The following is a 22,197-nucleotide window of genomic DNA, read 5'->3' on the forward strand; positions in this document are numbered from 1 at the left end:
AATATTGCGACAAAAAGACGATTAAACATTTGCCGAAATGTTGAATAGACTGCGAATAAAGAAGAAACATGAAATGATTGAACCTGATGATATCTTATTGTTAAAACACTGCATGAAAGAGGCACCAGATCGCATTTTACACATTTTTGCAACAAATGCTGAAGTTCAACAATGTAATAATAGTATGATCATGACATATTTTTCTGACCCTTTATAAGTTGTTGCCGAAGATTACGAAAAGGATAAGACTACCTCAAAAGCTTACAAAACCTTTAAACAGACTTATTAAGAAGGGATATAGTTACGATACTGTTGTCGGGTCATTAAAGATTGCATATTTTGGCTTTAATATTGATTCACTTATAGGGTCTTTGCATCGGAACTAAACACATTTTTTTAAAACAATTATTGGCATGACACGGGTTATGTTCTTCTCATACATTTTATGATAGTATGATACTAAACCCCTAACGGGAGGGATTGTGCCTGATATTCATATGATGAAGACATAATTTTTCAATAAGTTTAATTGATGTCTGGAGCTGGCATATCAGTTAACTGCTAGTAGTCTGTTGTTATTTATGTATTATTGTCATTTTATTTATTTTCTTTTGTTACATCTTTTGACATCGGACTCGGACTTCTCTTGAACTGAATTTTTATGTGCGTATTGTTATGCGGTTACTTTTCTACATTGGCTAGAGGTATAGGGGAGTTGATATCTCATAAACATGTTTTGTGGGCGAATACCTGAAATCTCCGTGTCATTCTAAATCATATTAATAACTGTATTTCGAATAATTAAAACACACGTTTCTTCATATAAAAACAACTATTGGTTAATCTGAGCATGGAACGATTACTTTATATCACAAACTATAAATGTACATACAAAAAAAAACTAAGCGAAATTGTTAATTCCACAATACACGAACAGAAAAAATGCGTTGTTTTTCAGTGATTAACACTTGAACCCGATTGATTGTAAACACATAGTAGTCCATCATGCATTGTTACTCATTTAGTGGATTGATCAAAAACCAAGGTTAAAAAAATTGCGTCACACGAATATAAATAATTACATGTGTGAGGAGTCTGGACATAAGTATGCTAATTCATGCATAGCTATATAAGGTAGAGTTCCCGACCTGTTAAAAGTTGTTCTACATGCTATAGTTTCTGCGCATTGTTCCTTTCCAACTGTAATTTTCATGGTTTTTATTTTCTTCTTTCTTTTATTCGAAGGGTAAAATGGCAATTCTGATAGCCATGTCGTTATGAGCTTATTGGCTATCTTTCTTACACTATCTATATTTTATTTAAAAAACAAAAGTCAAAGATTCACTATATTTTGTTATGATTAATTATAGTTATTATGATAGGTAAATAAACTTCCTTTCAGTTGACGTAATAGTATATACATAATTTATTATTTTAGTTGACATTTTCTGTTCATTTCGAATTATATTTACTGAAACATCGGAATTCTATTTTATATTGAAGATAGTTAACTCATTAATGTGACAAATTGCTATGGTCCTATATGATTTACAAAGGATTGTTTCCTTTTATTACCGATAATTAAACTCTATTTATGAAGTGGAATCCGCATATGCTTTTCTAATGTTCATTTAACGGAAAACAATATATCAAGTAACTCTCCTAATGAGTAATTACAGTATCGGTAGATTACAGGAACGACAGCTGTAATTTATTTTCAGAAGCGGTCATTATGAAAAAAAACCAACTATAAAGATCTATTTTATTTCATTATATACACTTTACCTGTGTAACTTGAAGCATTGAACATGTTCCACATTCGTCTCTTTTTAGTTTGTACAATTGTTGCGGCTATGTGTTTGTCAGAAGCTGTTCCGATGTATGATGTTGACGGTTATGAAGGTATGCTTGTTTTAATTTTAAGTTCACGTTTGATAACTTGTTTTCATATTTTATTTTTTCCTCCGAGATTTTTTCTTAATGATAAACACTTTCCTTTCTTGGTTTAACTTACTAAATGATCCATTACGATACAATTACCGTCAAGTCGTATATATACCCCCCCCTCCCGCTACATAGGAATATATATACTGCAGCTGTGCAGCTGCTATTGGAGCAGTCAAATTGCATTGACGTATATATATATGTGATATACAGTCACTGACCGTATATCACCTTGTTTATGACTTTAACGATGTGTTTCCGTAGAGTTTTATTATGACGTCAATAAAACATACAGGTTCGCGGAAATTTTACGTCTTCAGCTCAAAATTAAGAAATGATGGTTTTTACCCTAAATACTTCATTTAGAACAGCTATAAGAGTTGCAGTATATAAAGAATAACCATACATTGTCTCGAAATATTAATGTTATTTGTACTCGGCTCGAAACAGGTAGAAATGCTCGGCACAGCCTCGCTTTCTACCTGTTTCTAAGCCTTGTACCATAGATGTAATACCCATATCTATGGGTATTACATCTATGCTTGTACAAATAACATTGATATTTAGAGACAATGTATGGTTATTCTATATATACTCTAAACGACTGTCTGTCCGTATGTCCGTCCGTCATTCCGTCTATTTGTCTGTCCCATGAAATTTCCGCCGCATTTTTTTTAACAGAAACTATACATTATTTACAGATTTTACAAGGCAACAAACCGTGCATGTTTAGTAGAATAAGGAAAGCAAAGGTATTTTTAGTAATAATTACACACTATCTGAAACCGATTTTGAAATAAAGTTTAGAATACAAAATAGAGTTATAAAGTTATCATTTATCATAACTAACCGTGCATTTGCTTCATTAAATTGATATCCCCAAAATGAACCGATCAAAGTAAATAACGAACTTTTACCTTCGATGAATCTAAAACATGTGTTCATACGCATAAAATACCTAAGTAGCGAAAACTTAGGAAAGCCTTTGTTCATTTTATTCACGCCAATAAAAAAAATGGTATGTATAAAACCAGATTAAATAAATAACGCCTTTGGTTATCCTGAAATCACTTTTGATATCGTTTTTATATATATAAAAAAAATTGTTGACAACTACTGTAACAATTCTGAGGAAATGTTTTTTTTTAATTATTTTTATGATTTTCGAATAGACAGAATAGGAAAAAATCAAAATGTTGAAATGGTACAAGACACCGAACAAAACGTAAATTATATAGAGAATAATACATGGCAAAATCCGTATCATATGTCGTATCATCCCGAGACATCAATATCAGCCCAAGGGCCTTTAGGCCCGAGGGATGATATTGGTCGAGGGTGATACGGCATGTGATACGGATTTTGCCATGTATTATACGCTTTATCATATATTTCAACAGAAGAGTATTATATTTTATGAACTGTTTTCTGATCCATAGCACTGGGTTACCATCAGTCCAGCTTTTGTCTTGTTTCAAAGCCTTAAAATAACTGCTCAGTTAATTATACGAAGCACCTGGGTTACCTAACAATCTGTTGTTTTAAAAATATTTTGTTTATTATTGTATTTATTTGAGTGTTTTGTATTTTTTATAGTTGCACTTTGCACGTTCGTGACGTCACATACCAAACAATGACGTCATTAAAAAAAAATATTTTGAGGAAATTTTTTCTTAAGCCAAAAAAAACAACAAAAAAACTGACTTCATGTAAAAAAAAAAAAAAGGTATGCGATACGGGTTTTACCATGCGATACGGGGTATGCGATACGGGTTTAGCTATGCGATACGGGGTATGCGATACAGGGTAGGTGATACAGACTAGAAAAACGAACCTTTATTACATATACAAAATAGCTGTATTTTGTACTAAATATATGATAAAAATTTATAAATACAATTATACTACATTGTATATTATTTCTATACACTCCTTCTTTAATTATGTTTTGTTCTACATAAATACTTAATAATATAATATTATTTACAAATATAGATATAACATGACTCATGTTTTATTTTGCATAATTACTAACTAATATAATATTACATACATATATATATGATAAATCATGACAGTCTTGTAACTAAAAGTAGCTTATCATTAAGTAAAAAAAAACGTTCATTTTATTAAGCATGAAGATTGATATTTCTGTTTTCGAATCTGAAATATCAGCTGGTATCTATTAGACATGTTCACCATAAGCCGATACCGAAACCGATTCCGAAACCAAAAATAGTAGTGAGGTAAATGTTAAATGTTAATGGTATGTCAATTAACTCAAACCTTTCACTCCATTATATTGTTTGAAATTTGAATACACTAGATGATAATTATATTACTTCAATTCATCAATTCACATGAATCTATTAATCACTAATTCAAGTTATAGACAATTTATTCGTCATGTATATTTATCATTAAGCAGGTGTCGTCGTAGGTAAAGAACTGCACATAGTTCTACAATAGCTGCAACATCGTTCCGACTATGTCTGTAAAGAGAACCTAGTATCATTTAAATTTTCATTCGGCTTATGGAATGTTCTACCTGAACTCTTCTTGCACGAATCTTTTCATTGACAATTTTGCGTTGCTCGCGGATTATTGCATTTTGATTGCGTAGATGCCTTACAGTATATGGTGTTGCAATATATGCTTTGATAAGTATAGGGTATTGCCAATTAAGTAACAATCGCGGGAAAACGGTAATATCTCGTGTGGACCGATCGCAATATATCAATTCTGGTCTCCTAGGTCTTATCAATAACGCATTGGCACTCACACCACATCTTCTTATATCTAAATATACCGAGGAAGCAACTGGAATGTTAAGAATTTTCGTTTCAATTCGACGAAACTTGCTTCATGATTAATATACAACATTAAAAAATGTAACCCGTATTTTAATTGTACATAACTTGCATTAGTGTATCTAATACTCGTTGAATTTAACTATGTTTTGCTAGATTAAAGTCAATTGTTGAATTGAAGTTATACTCCATCTAGTGTATTCAAATGTCAATCAAGATAATGGAGTAAAAAGGGTTGAGTTAATTAAACATTATATTTTCTTACCATTTACCTCACTACTATGTTTGGTTTCGGTATCGGTTTCGGTTTCGATTTCGGTATCGGCTTATGGTGAACATGTCTAAAAGTATCATTTCATTTCATTAGTTCTGATAAATAATTGGTTGAACTTTCTTTGTTCGATACATGTGAATAGTTCTGGAAAAACATAGATTGACCCTACCCTAAGGCATTTATCAAAGTGAAAAACTTAAACCGCATTGCAAACTAAAAAAGGGTCCGACATGGGAAATGTAAACAATTCAGATGACAAACACAACGGCAATTCACTGATTTAACAACAAGTCAATTATCAACGTTAACAAATATATTACTCAACAACAAACGGCAACCAATGATTTTGACAAAGACACAAATAATAGGGTAAACTATGTTCGTATGCGAAAAAATACATCTATAAAAGTGCTTTCTGTGTTTTTTTTTACTGTGTTTTTTTTACTGTGTATCAACTGATTTTGCGTCGTGCATGGACATACAACATCATTTCTTTTCTATTTATTCTAAATGTAAGAACTAAACACAACTAAATAAAGGCAGCAGTAGTATACCACAGTTGAGTTGATGAGTCATATATCGGTTGAGAGAAAACAAATCTGGGTTACAAACTAAGAAGGAAAATTCAAAACGGAAAGACCCTAATCAAATGGCAAATCAAACGCTCAAACACATAAAACGAATGTATAACAATTGTCATATTCCTAACTTGATGCAGGCATTTTCTTATGTAGAACCGAGAGGAAACACATCAACTATAAGAGGAAAACAACGAAACTACAGAAACATTGAAGTGCAAAAAAACAAGCGACTATGCAACATACATTGAAACGAACTATTAGATAACAACTGCCATATTCTTGACTTGGTCACCAACAGGTCTGCAATGCAGCGAGAAATTCCCGTACCGGGAGGTGTCCTTCAGCTGGCACCAAATAAATATATATACTTGTTCGGTGATAATGAACGCCATACTAAACTCAAAGTTATACACAAGAAACTAAAGTTAAAAATAATACAAGACTAACAAAGGCAAGAGGCTCCTGACTTGGGACAGGCGCAAAAATGCGGCGTGGTTAAACATTTTTATGAGCTCTCAACCCTCCCCTATACCTCTAGCCAATGTAGAAAAGTAAACGCATAACAAAACGCACATTAAAATTTAGTTCAAGGGAAGTACGAGTCTGGTGTCAGAAGATGTAACAAAAGAAACTAAACAAAATGACAATAATACATAAATAACAACAGACTACTAGCAGTTAACTGACATGCCAGCTCCAGACTTCAATTACACTGATTGAAAGATTATGTCTTCATCATATGAATATCAGACATAATCCCTCCTTTTAGGGTTTTAGAATGGTAATATACAATAATACTTCTTAGATATACTTAAGTTGTGATGAGAATATTAAAGCTGTAATTTATCTCCTTGACAACATTTGTGCTCGTTTCTGCAATACATTTTATCAAAAGGATGTAGGCATTCCTATGAGCACCAATGCGGCTCCTTCAATAGCTTGTTTCTGTACTGTTCTGAATCACAGAATGGCCAAACTCATAAAGACCCACTTTGATTTCATTTGATTGATAAATTTAACAACACTTATAATTGCCTTCATAATGTTTTAGTCTGTTTGATAATAAAGAATTCCCTAAACATACTGACGCAATTTACCTAAAAGAACTGACTTTAGATAAATCAAACATTAACAGCAATAACAATCTTTTACTGCATTTAGATAGTTCAGTTTTTTTGCCCGTGTCTGTAGTGAAGATTTCTATGTAAGCAAAATTTGCAATACTATCAAATTATTAAGTCAGGGATTTCTTTCACATAAACTGCTTAAAACTTTTACTAAATCTGTCCACAGATAAGGAGATTGAGTTTACCCGTTTGACGTACCTTTACCTGTATAAAACTGGTCAAAGGGAATAGCACATCCTAAGTTTACGATGATGTTGTTAAAATACGATTCGGAAAAACTTATCAATCCTTAAAATAAACTTACTGCAAATGGAAATCAATTCAACACTGCATGATAAGCTAATACAATTCAATTCAATTCTTTATTACTTTAAGCACATTATGCTTATCAGTGCAATAAATACAAATACATTTCTATAACACAACATGACATAATACATCAGAGAAGCAAATAAATATCAAGTATTGACCAATAACAGTTTGGTCCTATGATTAAGTGCATTAAACAAGAATTTACACAAATTACGCAAATCTTTTACATTTTCAGTGCTGAGAAGTTGCACTAATTTGAACGACGATGGACGTCTATAATAATAAGGTTTAATAAACTGTCTCCTCAATTCTCTATAGCTTTCACATTGTAAAACAAAATGGAATTCATCTTCAGTGATATTCAAAGTACAAAGAGTACACTTTCTATCTAACCTATTTACCCCATGATAACGGCCTACTTCAACAAACAAATTATGAGATGACAATCTAAGGCGAGTTAAATACACTTTAAAATTCATATGTTTAGTTAGATAATTCTGTAAACATACATTATTGACAATATATTTATATAAATAACACTTGGATGAAACGTTTAGTTGATCATTCAAAGTCTGTTTTGCTTGATCATATATCCTTGTTTTTACAAATAATAATAAATTTGTATCAATAATCAAATTGTCTTGGTTATACCAGATCTCATTTAAATCTAAGTTAAAAAATAATTGTTGTAGTTGATAAATCCAACTGCTTCTAATATTACAGAAATTAAACAGTTGTTCCCTGTAGCAGTTTTTAAAAATACAGTTGCTTGTGGATAACAATTTTAACCAGTACTTCACTATTTTTTACATTCTAAAATATATCAAAGGATATCTACCCAATTCAAAATAAACCATAACATTTGTTGTACATTGTTTGACACCTAATATGTTTTTGCAAAAATCAAGTTGTATTTTTTCAATATTTGGAGCTTTATGGAAGCCCCATATTTCACAACCATAACATAAAATACTGCTAATATAAGTATCAAATAAATTCAAATATGTAAAAACATTCAAATACAATGACGAAACCTTCGACTTTAAACCAAAAACAGCTTTTCTACTTTGCTCAGCTAAATGTTTTTGAGCTTTAACAAATTTACCGTTAAAATTTAACAGTACACCAGGGTAACAAAATTCATCCACTATGTCAATAGCATTGCCATAATAATACTAAATTTCTTCGTCTTTTACAAAACCTCCGTTTCTAAATACCATAATTTTTGTTTTGGCAATATTTACAGTCAAACCCCATTTACAAGTATATAATAATAATGTGTCTAACATATCTTGCAAGCCAATAACTGATTCAGAAATAATACAAAATGAATCATAATCTATTCTGCTTTACCTGAAACCGTCATAAAACAGTTATACAATTAAAAACCGACCAACGCTTATTCAATTATAATATCTATAATACTAAAATAACGAGGTCCAATTTGTCAGCCGTCATGGGGTAAAAACGACCAATCAAATTCAACTTTATATATAGATAATATAGGACAATGGTGTAGATTAAAAATTACACCACTCCAGACCCTTTTGTTTTCCACATAATTAATAGTGCCAATACTTAACAAGTTCCGGGTCGAATCCGATACCGATACCAATAGTATATTCACCTGTTACCTATTACCTTATCTGTACGTTCCGCATCTGAAAGGCGCACCACAAAACGGTGTATTTAGGATTTTGCTATATACACGGGTCATTATCACAGGGTTGACACTACTAAATTCAACCATTGTCAAATTGTTCCCTGTTGTAGTTTTTTAATCACTAAGACTTTCTAAGATAACAATAAGAATTCTAAAAATCTGGACTTAAAATAAAGGTGTATAGGTACAGTTTTCAATTTGTTAGCGGGCATGACGTAAAACAGCGAATCAAAGAATTCAACTTTATTTATAACTAATATAGGACAATGCTGTTGATTAAAAAATACTCCTTTCGAGGACCTTATCTTTTCCAAATAATTAATATTACCAATAATTGGTAAGTTCCAGGTCGACGGGCTCAACTTGAACAGAAAGATTTAAAAGGAGAGAAAATTGTGTATCTTATAATCGGTATGACTTTATCTGATGACAATACCAATACTAAGTAAACTCATCAAAGATACCAGGACTAAATTTTGTATATACCCCAGACGCGCGTTACGTCTACAAAAGACTCATCAGTGACGCTCGAATCCAAAAAAGTTAAAAAAAAAAAAAAAAAAAAAAAAGCCAAATAAAGTACAAAGTTGAAGAGCATTGAGATCCAAAATTCCTAAAAGTGTTGCCAAATACAGCTAAGGTAATCTATGCCTGAGGTAGAAAAGCCTTATTATTTCTTAAAATTCAATATTTTGTAAACAGTTAATTTATAAATATAAAAATATCAATGATAATTCATGTTAGCACAAAAAGTGCTGACTACTGGGCTTGTGATACCCTCGGAGAAATAAATCTCCACCAGCAGTGGCATCGACCCAGTGGTTGTAAATAAACTCATCAAAGATACCAGGACTAAATTTTGTATATACGCCAGACGCGCGTTACATCTACAAAAGACTCATCAGTGACGCTCGAATCCAAAAAAAGTTTTAAAAAAAAGCCAAATAAAGTACAAAGTTGAAGAGCATTGAGATCCAAAATTCCTAAAAGTGTTGCCAAATACAGCTAAGGTAATCTATGCCTGAGGTAGAAAAGCCTTATTATTTCTTAAAATTCAATATTTTGTAAACAGTTAATTTATAAATACAAAAATATCAATGATAATTCATGTTAGCACAAAAAGTGCTGACTACTGGGCTTGTGATACCCTCGGAGAAATAAATCTCCACCAGCAGTGGCATCGACCCAGTGGTTGTAAATAAACTCATCAAAGATACCAGGACTAAATTTTGTATATACGCCAGACGCGCGTTACGTCTACAAAAGACTCATCAGTGACGCTCGAATCCAAAAAAAGTTTAAAAAAGCCAAATAAAGTACAAAGTTGAAGAGCATTGAGATCCAACATTCCTAAAAGTGTTGCCAAATACAGCTAAGGTAATCTATGCCTGAGGTAGAAAAGCCTTATTATTTCTAAAATTTATAAATTTTGTAAACAGTTAATTTATAAATATAACAATATCAATGATAATTCATGATTACTCCACTACTGGGCTTGTGGTATCCTCGGGGAAATAAATCTCCACCAGTAAAATAAGGCTTACATTTATATACTTTAATTCAGTCACGGACCCGCGATATCACGGGTGTGTTCTTGTGTTTTAAAAAATTACATAGGTTAAGTATAAAAATCATGCTCGAAACATAAAATTCAGCATTTTGATTGATTGAGTTTGGATAATGAGTACAAAATCTGACTCCAAAGTTTTATGACTTCAAGGCCTGATATGAATGAATGAATGAACTTTATTCTCACAAAACTACATGTCATAGTTTCAGAGAAAATATATATTTACAATTACATATATGATTATATAAGCATGCACATGTGTGAACAAAACAAAACGTAACTTAACTTGGAGGACTGACTTTCACCTGTACTGTTTTTATAAACTTACATAATTTTTCTAAAATGATAATATTGTCTGAATTAAATAAACTATCAAATTTGTATGTATTTGGATTTTTACAGCAATATTCAGGTAAAAATTTCTTTCTCTCTAAATCTAAAGATTTACAAGTCATTATATAATGATATTCGTCACTGATTTCATTTGAATTGCATAGATGACAAAGTCTGTCGTTTCGTGACAAGCCTCGCCATCTTCCCGTCTCAATTGGTAAACGCTGACTACCGCATCTAAATTTGCAGTATACAAATAATAAATTATTAGGCAATATGTTGAGATAATTCTCAAATTTCAGATTATTTGTAAAAATCCTATAACATAGACATTTAGGTAAGGTTTCTATCTGTGACAAACATAATTGTGTGAACTGATCTTTAAGCTTTTGTTTCACACTTTTTGATACCCATTTGTCAGCAAAATGAAGGTTCCAAATAAAAGACATTCCGCAATTATTAAAAATATTTTTAGTATAAATCAACCATTTACTTTCAAAACCATGAGCAATTTTACACTCTTTACCGTTTATAATTCTGCCCTAAAAATTTATCATACGAACTTTTGCATGAAGAAATAATGGGAATCTGCCTAGTTCTGCATAAACTATGCAGTCTGGGGTTGATTGCTTCAAATGTAAAATGAGTTTACAAAATTTTAGGTGTACTCGCTCTAACAAGCCAAAGTTTTCAAACCCCCAAATCTCTGATCCATATAACAAAATTGGTACAACAGCCTTATCAAAGAGATCTAGTTGACATTCAATAGATAAATTATATGAATAGGTGCAATTCTAATAGTTCAAAGGTGACCGAAGTTTAGTTATATAAGATGAACTGCAAAGAAACACATTTCCAATGAACAGTACTGGCCGATTTAAAATGGTATACAGTTTTAAATTTGACTAAGGTTAGGTTATTTAAAACGAAGGCTGCGTGTTTAAAGATCGTAAATGAATAGGCTGTCAAATTTAAACTGGTATAATTATCAAATGTCAAAATTTGGCGAAGGTTGAGTCATTTCAACGTGCATGAATGTGTTCTTATACATTCTAAATAAATACCATCGTACGATTTAAACTGGATTATTTTTTTAGTTAGGGAAGTAAAATAGAGACTGCGTACTGGCGTAGTTTTACAACTAAGGTGGCAACGAGTACTGCAGCACTCGCAATTCAAGTACTCGTTTGTCTTTTAAAAATTTTGAGACTTTTCTGTATCCCCTTATCTATTAAAGACATGTATAGCGGAATACACGGATCAACAATAATTCACAAGCCGTAAACAGTTATCAAGAGTACTTTGTTTAAAAAAAATATTGGTTGAGATGTATATTTAATGATTTAAATGTTCATTTGATACTTTTTTGTTTATTAATTTATGATTAAATATCGTTTTTAAAGTAATTTAAAGTAAATTTGTTGGCAAATTAATAGACAAGTAGTCATATCAAAATTACTAATTACTCCACGGGAACTTTAAACTTTATTAACAAACGCAGACGCAGTAACTGCGTTGCAGGAGCATCAGTTATACATATACATTATAATTACAGATGACAGAATGAGTATAGAAATTAACTTATATATTCACTGGGGTAAAGCTGATGACCGTAACTGCATTCACGGTCATCCCAAGATGTCGGATGAAAAATTAGGTCAGTTTCTGTATTGTCTGTTAAAGTGTTTCTATATCATTTTCTTTACAAATCATACATTGAAACGATGTAAATTTATAAAAGAATCACTCGGAAATCACTAATTACTTCTGAGAAATATGCATGAAACGGGAAATTCGATTTGAAAAAATCGCCAAGATGACCGTAAATCACAATCGAGATGACCGTAACAGAATCAGCGATTCATAACAAGGGTGACCGTAACTGCTTTTAAGATGACCGTAATTTGTAAATGATGACCGTAACTTTTAAAGGATGACCCTCAATTCTAAGAAATATCCGTATTTATATAACTATCTTTTTGTATCAAATGATTAATCGTGTTGGTAAACACATATTAATATGAGAGTTTTATCCTATAGGTAGAAGAAAATAAGACGTGCTTCAAATGCAAAGATTACCATATGTATCTTTTTAACAGTCGAGGGTTTAATTTTTAAAATGAATTTGCCAAAAGACATGCAAATGAACAGGAAGGGAAAACATGCTACAAAAGCGCGATAAAATGACACCTAACAAGCATAATGAAAAAAAAACGCGGTGCACAGCCTTCAACTGCTCGACAAAAGATTTTTTTTTGTTTCTGGGATTCCTTTTAATGACATATAATAAATACACATTTTTAAAAATGCCAAAAAATTGCATGTACACCCATTGATATTATATCGTCTTTTATTTTGTCGTGCAAATAAAATAACAGAAATATTTTGAAAATATCATTCGAATAAACTAGTGAAGGTGAGCTCCAGCAAAGTAGATCCTTAAAATAGTATTGTACGAAAAGCGTATCACAAGGCGGAACGTTGTCAATTTGTATATATACAGAAATGTTATTCATACAGTCAGGATTCTACTTCTTCAAAATTATCTCCCCATTACGCCAGTTCATGCTCACAATCGTAGAAATGGAAGCCATTGTAGGGCTGACGCTCTGCCAATTTTTCTCTTGAAAACTGATAAATTTATCCACATAGCACCATTACGATCGATCGTTATATGTCAGTTATATTTTAAAAGACAAATGTATCTTCTAGCTAATGAGCATTAGTTAATGATCTTGTCTGCATTGATTCAACTTAAAAATATTGTCTGTTCGGATGTCAGATGGAATTTTTGAAAATTCTTAAGCATTTAACAAATTTCTAATTAAATATTTCGTGGAAGGGCAGACTAAACATTTTCAGTGGTTGAAGATTATAAACCCTAGTTATCACACACAAGAAAATCATATTTTTTCGAAGATATCCATTTTCATCATCCAAATTAAAAGACTGTCGTCAAGTACTTTTAGAAAAAATAGCTATTCGAACACACCTACTCTGTTTTTGTGATTCATTAGATAGGTATCTCACTTGACCCATATATTTCATCTTTACGTACTGTCATTTTTTACGTTATAAAGTCAACCTGTAGCTTTGATATATAATAATGATAGAATCTGAAGCGAGATGCTATATAAAATACTCTTGCTTTGTACGTTTTAAAGACAAAATATACACCCCAAACATGCCCTAACATAAAAAGGTGCACTCGATTTTTCTCTTTTCGATACAATCGTTACCTGTTTTGGGGAATTTTTTCTTGATTCACATAATGGAAGGGCAGACACGAAAATTTCTGAACTAAAAGATTGATATGTTCTCCGTCCGTGATAAAAACAAAATCGGAGGTTATGCATTTTCTACATCAAACTTATAGATACTATATATAAAAAAGAAAATGTGGTATTATTGCCAATGAGACAACTATCCAGAAAAGACCAAAATGACACAAACATTAACAACTATAGGTAACCGTAAGGACTTCAACAATGAGCAAAGCCCATACCGCGTAGTCAGCTATAAAGGGCCCCGATAAGAACCATGTCGTCGACTTGATATCTTATTGTTTTTCATTACTATCTAATAGATATATTGAAAACTTATGCAAATGGTGTTTTTAAAATAAGAAAATTGTCGTTTTATTTGTTTCTATTAACTTTTTAAAATTTTGTTACTATTTCAAACATTACAGTTAACATTTATCGCTTTCTCGATAAACACAGAGCTTCGATTCCTTTGTTCTATTTCAAAAGTGTTTCCGCCTGCATATATCAAGACAAATTAAAATTTTAATCTGCTTCCTCTGGAAAGATACACATGGGCTCGATTACCAAATATTCGTATGTATTATTAATGTTTTTAATGCTCCATTTATTGGCATTATGTTTTTCTGGTCTGTGAAAACGTTCGTCCGTTCGTCTGTTTGTTTGTCCGTTTGTCCAGCTTCAAGTTAAATAAAATTGAAACTTAGTACACATTTCCCCCATATATATATATGGTAGGATCTTTTTAATTCTAATGCCAAATTACAGTTTTATCCCATTTCATAGTCCACTAAACATAGAAAATGATAGTGTAGATGAGGCATCCGTGTACTAGGGACACATTCATGTTTCTTCAAATTTTCGTCATATCGCTGTCAATTTGTGTTAAAATTTTAACGTCGATATCAATAAATATTTCATTGTTTACGAGAAATATGCAATTTACTATCATTGTTATAAATCCTAAACATGGTCAATTATATTATAATAGTTTAAAAAAGAAATTTATGAAACATATTTATATCCGCTAACCGAGCCCCTATTGAGATCGACTAACTCAACAAAAAAGCTTTGAATACAATACGGATATTTCTTAGAATTGATGGTCATCCTATAAAAGTTACGATCGTCCAATACAAATTACAGTCAGTCTTTACAAATTACGGTCATCCTTTACAAGTTACGGTCATCTTTTTACCAATCACGGTCATCCTTGTTTTATGTTACGGTCATCTTGAAAATATTTTGATAATGATTTACGGTCATCTTACCGATTTTTTCAAATCGAATTTCCCGTTTCATGCACATTTCTCGGAAGTAATTAGTGATTTTCGAGTGATTCTTTTATAAATTTACATCGTTTCAATGTATGATTTGTGAAGAAAATGATATAGAAACACTTTAACAGACAATACAGAAACTGACCTATGTTTTCATCCAACATCTTGGGATGACCGTGAATGCAGTTACGGTCATCAGCTTTACCCCAATGATATTGAACATGAGATTTCAAGTTATTAGAACATATACAAAGAATATATAGATAGAAGCATTACTGTATATATATATTATAAGTATTAGCACATATTTCAAAAGTAATACACAAGTTCATGCTTCAACTATTTATGAACAGATGATACAGATTGGTTATTTAGTCGGACATTATTAACATAGTGATGACTTTATTGACAGATTTTTTGCTTTGGTACATGAACACAAAAACAATAAATGTTATGTTATTTTCAAACAGTGGGCAGTTATGCATTGCTCAATTGACACAAAAGGAAAGCGATACACATTAACAAGGATCAACATATATTTTGTAGTCATGCAATTTGAGTTTTTATCAATAATGCGTGTCTTTCGTAAAAATGTGAATCGATTTCATCATTTTATTATTTGGTTTTGAAAAGGTACCTGTTATACAATTAAAGCATAACAAAATCAATACTTTACACCACACGTTAAAGAAATGTTCTAATATTTGAAAACTCGCGAGTATCATGGCCAAGTACTCGAGTATTAGATATCAGATATTTTGATATCCCTAATAACAACCCAAAATATATGCTGCGCTATTAGAACTGCGTCTCTTCATTGGTTCTAATAGGTTCAAACGTTTAGAATTTTCTTTTCAAAATCTGTTCAAGTCTGAGTCCCCTTCCCTTTCATGAATGTGACCTACCGAATTAGACTATTTACCGGATTTGTTATTACATAAGCAACACGACGGGTGCCACATGTGGAGCAGGATCTGCTTATCCTTCCGGATCACCTGAGATCACCCCTAGTTTTTGGTGGGGTTCGTGTTGTTTATTCTTTAGTTTTCTATGTTGTGTCATGTGTACTATTGTTTGTCTGTTTGTCTTTTTTCATTTTTAGCCATGGCGTTGTCAGTTAATTTTAGATTATGAGTTTGACTGTCCCTTTGGTATCTTTCGTCCCTCTTTTCCAACGTTTAGATTTTTTCTCTAAAAAAGTCTGTTCAAGTCTGAGCTGAGAAGTACTTCTCGAGAATGTCGTACGTGTTCTGAAAACGTAGCAAATGCTACACATAGATGCATCACTAATCAACATTTCACAGGAAGACCACTGAAAACAACTATAATTAATATAATGCAAATAACTACATACTTCTTCTCTAATGAGAAAGGTTAATATGCTAGATATCCTTGGAGGTGTGATGAGATGATTGAAGCTTTTACTTTTCTCCTTGATAAAATTTATGTGCGTTTCAGTAACAAAGTTAATCGACAGGTTGTAGGTTTTCCAATGGGCACTGATTGTGCCCCTTAAATAGCAGACTTTTTGTACTGTTATGAATTAGTTTATAACCAAATTCAGTAAAGACCCGTCTATAAGAACTGCGTCTCTTCATTGATCCTAATAGGTTCCAACGTTTAGAATTTTCTTATCAAAATCTGTTCAAGTCTGAGTTCTGGAGAACGTATATTTGTTAATTTCTGTGTCATTTTGGTCTCTTGTGGAGAGTTGTCTCATTGGCAATCATACCACATCTTCTTTTTTTTTTATATAAATTGCATTTAATTGATAAATTCTACAACATTTACCGTTATCTTTTCTTTGAGCAATCAAGAATTTTCTAAAAATACTGCTGAAATTTACCCGGAGGAACTTACTTAAATAATTCAAATTTAAACGGTATAGTAACTGGCCTTTCCTAGATTTAGATATTTCGGTTTCACACGGGAAACTCCACACTAAAATTAACTATAAAAGGGACGATATTTCGTTCCCTATTGTTAATTTTTCCTATTTGGATTTTATTTCACGACTAGTTTGCTATATATGCCCGTGTCTGATGTGACGTTTTCGGATTTTAACGAACGTAATCTATGTATAACTGATAAATCATAAGCCACAGATTTCGTAACCAAATTACCTTTACTAAATTCTTCCATCGCTATAATCTGTATGTGCCTGTCCTAAGTCAGAAGCCTGTAATTTAGTGGTTTTCGTTTGTTGATGTGTTTCATCATGATTTGTTTTTCGTTCATTGTTTGTTATCTGCGTTTGATTGTTTTCATTTTTTGTTTCTTTCTCTTATATAAATGTTGTTCATTGGAAAAGAGAGATGAAAGATACCAGACTCAAACCCATAGATCGAAATCAAACCGACAACGCCATGGCTAAAAACGAAAAAGACAAACAGACAAATATTAGTACACATGACACAACATAGAAAACTAGAGATTAAGCAACACGAACCCCACCGAAAACTGGGGATGATCTCTGAATGTATGTATTGTTTCTTATCCGATCTTTCTAATTCGTGTTTATTATCATGCAATATCTGCAACAATTCTTAAAGCAGTCAACGAGTGTAACAGTATATAAATACTGAAATAAGTTTTAAATATTTTAAGAAGAAGCTCTGTTGTTTTTTTTATTCATGCTTTCGATTAACTTTAATGATATCTTTTTTTCAGCACCAGTAAAAAAGGCAAATTTGGATTCATTACTTTTAAGACTGATGACAATGTATGGGAGAGAAAATAACAAGAACTCTCATCCTCTGTACGTGAGATTCGGAGCTGGTCGTTAGGACTTTAAAGGATATCATAAAAATAAACATAATGCTACTTATCCTTGTGTTATTAATCTTATTAATTCTAAATTGACATATGCCAACTTGAATGCATTTTTCTCAGTTATTCGTACATAATTAATGGAATAACCCTTTAGTCTCTCGCATAAAAAAAAATGGTTTATGCTCTACATCGTAAAAAAAGGTATGAAATGACTCAGAAGACTATCAAAATACAAATAAAGGAAGAATGAGATTTATAAATATACAGATATTGATTGACACAAAACTTCTGAAAAAAATCATGATATAGGTCATAGAAAATTTAATAAAAAAAACCCAGAGAAGATACAATGGGTAAAACAAGCAAACACGACTAGAAGAAAAATATGAAAACACATCCTAGTCAAATAAAGACTGATAAGAAACTAAAGACTGTATTATAACAAATTCGATGTAGGACTTTCTTTGAGATAGTATATATGGATCTGGAAGACACAAATAATGCCGCAGAAGCAAAGCGTTATCTTAAAATACAAACAGTTGGAGAATATCGGTCTATGGTTTACTGTAAGAGGAAACATCAAGAAATGCACGTCTTATGCAAGTTTATACTACAAAAAATGACAAAGTTCAAATATCTCCCAAAAAGAGCAAATATTGATAAAATTAAAAACCCTAACCACATGCACACTTTCAATATATGTACAAACAGCAAGCAAAGTGAAAACTTTCTGAAGGAGGAGTTATCTGAAATAACTATATACAAACTGATGGATATTCAGACTGACTGGCGGACAGGGGACGGTAAAACAGTTTTCCCCAACTTTCAGCTGCAGGGACATAAAAATGACTAAGCAACTAATTCCTTAATGACGCGCTACACACTAGCGGATTGGTTTGTGTTGGTAAGGGTCACATTTAAGCCCCGAAATTTAAGTCCGTTGTTTAAAGCTTTTTAAAAGATCAAGCACAACTGCTTTGACAAAGCGTTTAGATTTACAGACCAAATAGTCCAGATCAAAGAAAAGATTTTGTTGAAATACGACAAAATTTAGGCCAGGGAAACATAGATCGCAGGTTTCGAAAAAAATATATTTTAAAGTCAGATATGTAAAATCTTCTAACCAATACATTATGTTAATAAATCTCTTTTGTCAACATATGCGTTATATGTCTCAAGTCCCAAAATTCCAACAAAAAAATTGCCTGCATTTACCTTGATTTTCGTGGAAAATCATAATGTGTGCTACTTGTGTCGTCATAAAAGGAACGTTATAATTAACGAATATTTTCTTATTTTTATAATAAGCCAGAAATTTCATTTCCCGACAATACTTTAATAATATTACCATTGATATTAAATATGAATTCCCCAAATGCGTTCCACAGTTTGATTTTACTGAACCAATTTTACCTTATACCAGAGTACGGGGCGCCGAATGGGACTCTTGTGGTTTTGTACTCAAAATTCAATTTTGTACGGACAAAAGTGACTTTTGTTCAACAAAAATAAGTTCAGTTTAACAAAATTTGTATCATACTACAAATTTAAAATTTTGTCATACAAAATTATCTATCAGCGGACAAAAGTCACTTTTGTCATGACAAAATTCATTTTTGTTACACAGACTTGAATTTTGTTACCTAATTTGAAAATTGGGCGACAAAAGTCAATTTTGTATTCAAATTAGTTTAGTTTGGTTTCTGTGAACTAATTTGCATACAAAATCGACTTTTGTTACACAAAATTGACAAAAATGAATTTTGTCTCAACAAAATTGACAAAATTGACTTTTGTCTCAACAAAATTGACAAAATTGACAAAATTGACTTTTGTCTCAACAAAATTGACAAAATTGACTTTTGTCTCAACAAAATTGACAAAATTGACTTTTGTCTCAACAAAATTGACAAAATTGACTTTTGTGAGACAAAATTGACTTTTGTCTCAACAAAATTGACAAAATTGACTTTTGTCTCAACAAAATTGACAAAATTGACTTTTGTCTCAACAAAATTGATTTTTGTCTCACGAAATTCAATTTTGTCTCACGAAAGTCAATTTTGTCTCATAAAAGTCAATTTTGTTGTTACAAAATTGAATTTTGTCGTCACAAAAATGAATTTTGTCGTCACAAAATTGACTTTTGTCTCAACAAAATTGACAAAATTGAATTTTGTCTCAACAAAATTAACAAAATTGACTTTTGTCTCAACAAAATTAACAAAATTGACTTTTGTCTCAACAAAATTAACAAAATTGACTTTTGTCTCAACAAAATTGATTTTTGTCTCAACAAAATTGACAGAATTGACTTTTGTCTCAACAAAATTAACAAAATTGACTTTTGTCTCAACAAAATTGACAAAATTGAATTTTGTCTCACAAAATTGAATTTTGTCACACAAAAGTCAATTTTGTCTCACAAAAGTCAATTTTGTCTCACAAAAGTTAATTTTGTCTCACAAAAGTCAATTTTGTCTCACAAAATTGAATCTTACCTCACACAATTGACTTTTGTGATTTAATTTCCATATCAGGTAACAAAATTCAATTTTGTATGCAAATAAGTTTATATTTGCATACCTTTTAGACAAAATTGACTTTTGTCATGACAAATATGAATTTTGTCTACAAAAATGAATTTTGTCTACACAAATGAATTTTGTCATCACAAAATTGAAGTTCTCTCAAAACAAGTCTGTAGCACATAGTTTTGTAAGACAAAAATGATTTTGTTATGACAGAATTGAATTTTGTACAAAACCACAAGAGTCCCATTCGGCGCCCCGTACAGAGTACCTAAAGTCGTGACAAGAAAAGTTTTGCACATACGTTTAAAGTTGCATGCTTCAGTATACAACGAGGGTAGTGCAACTTAGTGTTAAAAATGCACACAATTTTATAAACGTGCACATTTTTAGAAAATAAAAATTTACATTTGTTTAAAAACCATGCTATTATGAGACACCATACCTTCCGTGTTTAATTGTACGATTGCTTTGTATGGGATATGCTTATTTGTTCTATAGAGCAGATAATTACCCTGTTTGCCTTTAAACTAGCTTATTATTAAATCACATCAATTTTGTTTATTAGGAGATAATATTCTTGTTTCAACGTGTCAGAAAACAAATTGATTAACAATAAATATTTTTACATCCGTGTCACCGATTTTCGTCGTAGTTCCTTATTGAATTTAGGATACATATGCATGCAAAAGGTAGGTTATTAAACATATATTTAATGTTTATTTTAACTCTCTATTATATCACCAAGGTTAATTTTATAGTGAATGAGATATTACAATTTTTCTTCAAGATTATAGTCTTTTTAATTTTTGATACCACACTCATATTTCTCATTCAGTATATATATATAAGGAAGGAGATATGTTACTTTGTAATAGTTCTACAGCGAAGGATAGGATTGTCTGGATAAGAAACCCGATGGCCGGGCACGCCGTATCCCGAGGTGTATAACTTATAATTCTTTCACCCGATGCTTACCCTATATTTGTCAACATTAATTATCAAATGAAAAAGAACGGATAGCTTATTCATTGACAATATCAAACCATGATTATTTTAGATTTGTTTTACATGAAACTCCTGACTACTTTGACAAGTGAATAGATTTTACAAATGTCAAATTTGCTGTTTTGCATACTCTCGTTAAATCCATGTACTTATTATTTTCTCGGGAAGACCCATTGGTGCCATTTTGCTCTTTAGTCGAGTTGTTGTCTCTTTGACACATTCCCCATTTCCATTCTAAATTTTATATACCGTTTGTATCGACTTTCTAATTTGTTAGGCTTCAATGATGTTTATGAAATAATCAATTTCAAAAGATTTACTCTGAATCTCGCTATTCTAGTTTTCTATAACTCGAAACAAGGATCATAACAAATCCTATAGCTAAGACAATAGCTAGATAGGAAATATATCTCTTTGTTGAAAATTGATGATCAAAATTATCATGATGTCACAAACAGCTTCTTTGAATTTCAATAAAAATCGTTCAATTTCCATTGCATTTTGTTAAATGGACCTACAACATACGCATACTCCGTTAAAATATCTTTTGACATTATATGTTTAAACCAACGTCTCTAACTTAAATTAAATCATGCGATTGATTTTTCCTTTTCCTAATTAAGGAACTAGTCATTTTCTTTCATTGGGGTGGTTTTTTTTGGGGAGGGGAGAGAGACAGTGGAATATCTATGATTTTATTCATGTCCCCACCTTGAAGAAAGAAATTAA

The 22,197-nt window shown here is 31.5% G+C and overlaps 1 protein-coding gene and 1 long non-coding RNA gene across 4 annotated transcripts in view; both read left to right on the forward strand.

The window, feature by feature from the left end:
• Positions 1-1,686: 1,686 nt before the first annotated feature.
• LOC139518465 (uncharacterized) lies at positions 1,687-17,984 on the forward strand. Its single transcript, XR_011663359.1, has 2 exons — positions 1,687-1,902; positions 17,828-17,984. It is a non-coding gene; the product is annotated as an uncharacterized lncRNA (long non-coding RNA).
• Positions 17,985-20,829: 2,845 nt separating this feature from the next.
• Positions 20,830-22,197, forward strand: part of LOC139521903 (prominin-1-like) — a 63,018-nt gene continuing 61,650 nt past the window's right edge. For 2 of the 3 annotated variants that reach the window (XR_011664088.1, XR_011664087.1), the window contains exon 1: positions 20,921-21,152. The gene's annotated coding sequence lies outside the window, so the exon portion shown is untranslated. Of the gene's footprint in view, positions 21,153-22,197 lie in introns of all 3 variants that reach the window. The other variant, XM_071315615.1, reaches the window with a different exon arrangement.

This window comes from Mytilus edulis, chromosome 4 (assembly GCF_963676685.1).
Source record: "Mytilus edulis chromosome 4, xbMytEdul2.2, whole genome shotgun sequence".
In the NCBI taxonomy this organism is placed as follows: Eukaryota; Metazoa; Mollusca; class Bivalvia; order Mytilida; family Mytilidae; genus Mytilus; species Mytilus edulis.